Source organism: Penaeus vannamei, chromosome 27 (genome assembly GCF_042767895.1).
Source record: "Penaeus vannamei isolate JL-2024 chromosome 27, ASM4276789v1, whole genome shotgun sequence".
In the NCBI taxonomy this organism is placed as follows: Eukaryota; Metazoa; Arthropoda; class Malacostraca; order Decapoda; family Penaeidae; genus Penaeus; species Penaeus vannamei.
The window spans coordinates 17,282,688-17,285,187 of record NC_091575.1 but is presented as its reverse complement, the minus strand read 5'-3'; the positions used below and the strand labels follow the sequence as shown (position 1 = coordinate 17,285,187).

Below are 2,500 nucleotides of genomic sequence, written 5' to 3'. Positions count from 1 at the left end.
TCTGTTTGACTCTCTAGATAGATATTTATACAGACATACACATTGAGAGTAGACCGAATGGTGGCAGGCGTTAGATGCCTAAAGGGAGAGATAGAGTACAGCAGGGCTAGAGGAAACGAGGGAGGGGGAGGGCCGAGGGGGGCACCCTTAGGGCCAGAAGGGTGGCACCGGCTTGTGCTGATGTGTGGCGGTGATGCCTGGAGACTGCACCAGCCAGCCTTTATTGCCCACTCTCATAACCATAATGTGGTACCCCCTATACCCTCGGCCACGGTAAATCCAGCCTTATCTTCACCTGACGGAAGGATCACATTTTAAGATTCGTCCGGATGAATCTTGTAGCGCCGTGTTGCTGAATAAATTCAAGCGGGGGGAGGGGGTAGAGGGAGGTGTGGGGGCGGTATGGGGGCAGTGTGGGCGGAGATTTATTCGGGCGTGTTGTGGTCTTTGGAAACCCGTGGCCGACGAAGGTTCATTTGGGGCATGGGGGCGGGGTATTGGGTGGTACTTAAGGGTCACTATATATTTTTTCTGAAGCTTCCCCTTAGAGGTAAACTTAGATGGCTTCTTTGAGAGGGGAGAGGCAGGAGGTTCTTTTAAGCTTTCGATAATCAAATAAATAAAAAATAGGCCTTTAAAAATTGCCAAGAAAATAATCGTAACAGTGCATATGATAATGGTAGAACTTGTAGGAGATGAGCAATGGCAACAACTGGTTTCATTTCGCTGATTTTCAACAACATAACATTTTCAACAAATGTATTTTAACGTGAAAGGAAAGAAATATATTAGGGTCCATGCTGTACAACCGTTTTTTTTATACATAAATAGATGAATATACACTGACCTCAATAGGAGCATGGCATGATTTGTTTTATTTCCTCAATTATTTGCATTTTTTTATTTCACATTTAACGTGTTTTGTACCATGGGCGTCATCCTTATTACAGACTGATCGGATTTTGTCGATGCTCAACGAGCGGCTTGCGGCCAGCTCGTTCGCACGGGAAGGGGGGGGGGGTCAAATCTATCACGAAAAGCTGGTCAACCGAGCTTCGTGAAAAGCCGTTGGGGCTTGTTTAATATATACAGTAAATACATGTGAAAATAATGCAATGAAACCCTTTCTTAATTTGCTCTCTTCCAGCAGACACCCCCTGCACAAAATCATTACAGCATGTAATAATTTTCATATCAATTTGGATGCACCGAACATGTGCATGGGGTGGCTAAGCACGAGTGTCTTGATCAGTATGCAAATGTGTGTGAAGCGAGGTCATCTCGGCTGACCTCTTGTGACCTTTGACATTCTGGTGGCTGACTGATGACCTCGCTTGCTAGCACAGGACACTTCATTCAACAAACAAGGGGTTAAAACAGGAGATGGGGTCTGGGGAAGGAGGCGAAGGAAATAGGCAGGATCCTAGGGGAGGAGGCGAGACACGGGGTCCAGTGAAGGAAAGATAAGGTTCGGGAGGGGAGGAGGAGGGTGGGGGTCTAGGAGGGGGAGGAGGGGAGAAGTCCTAGGAAGGAAGCAGATATGATTCATCGGAAGATGGGGTGGGGGGTCCAGGATGAGGGGGGAGGGCCTACGTCTGCTGGACAAAGAGTCCTGTAAGAATGATGTGAGAGAAGGGAGAATAAGAAGGACGAGAAGGATGTTTAACAAGAGAAGAAATTAGGATACGAATATAAGCGTAAGCCAAAGCAAAATCAGAATGGAGGCGGAAGGCAGAGACGAATAAAGCTAAGAAACAAAGCGAAAAGAAAACGAAAGAGAGGCATAGAACCGCAAGACAGAGAAAGAGAAGAATGAATCTGAGAATCACAACAAGAGGAAAATAAAAAAAGGAGACGAGATACAACCAGACTAAAGTTGGGAAACCGACAGAAAATCAAAGAAAACCAAACAATGAGAGACGTAGATGAATTATAACGAAGAAGCGAAGCGATGGCACGTGGACCAATAATAATAATGCGAGGGCAAAAAAGGGAGGGGAGAAAAACGAGGGGATGTAACATACGGGAAGGGGAAGTTAATGATGCGGAGGGAGGCTAGATGGAGGCGGAGAAAGGGGGGGGGGGAGGGTCCACCGATTAGATGGGTTAGGGATTAAGAAAAAAATGTGTGTGCGTGTGTGTGCGTTTACGGGCAGGTGTATGTGTATGTGCGTCTGTATCCGTGCATATATATATAGAGATGTTCGTTTTCGTTTTCGTGTGCGTGTTCGTGTTCGTGTTCGTGTTCGTGTTCGTGTTCGTGTTCGTGTTCGTGTTCGTGTTCGTGTTCGTGTTCGTGTTCGTGTTCGTGTTCGTGTGTGTTCGTGTTCGTGTGTGCGTGTTCGTGTGTGCGTGTTCGTGTGCGTGTGCATGTTCGTGTGCGTGTGCATCAAAATCGACAACTGTTGCATCTCCTTACCCCTACACTTGCCAGTCTTCCCCCAAGTAATAAAACGGACAGCCATAAATAACGGCCGCAACGCCCCGACGGATAATTCAC

The 2,500-nt window shown here is 46.8% G+C and overlaps 1 protein-coding gene across 7 annotated transcripts in view; it reads right to left on the bottom strand.

Moving 5' to 3' along the window:
• The window catches only part of LOC113810249 (discoidin domain-containing receptor 2), a 751,580-nt gene that overhangs the window by 41,934 nt on the left and 707,146 nt on the right, over window positions 1-2,500 (bottom strand). The window lies entirely within an intron of this gene.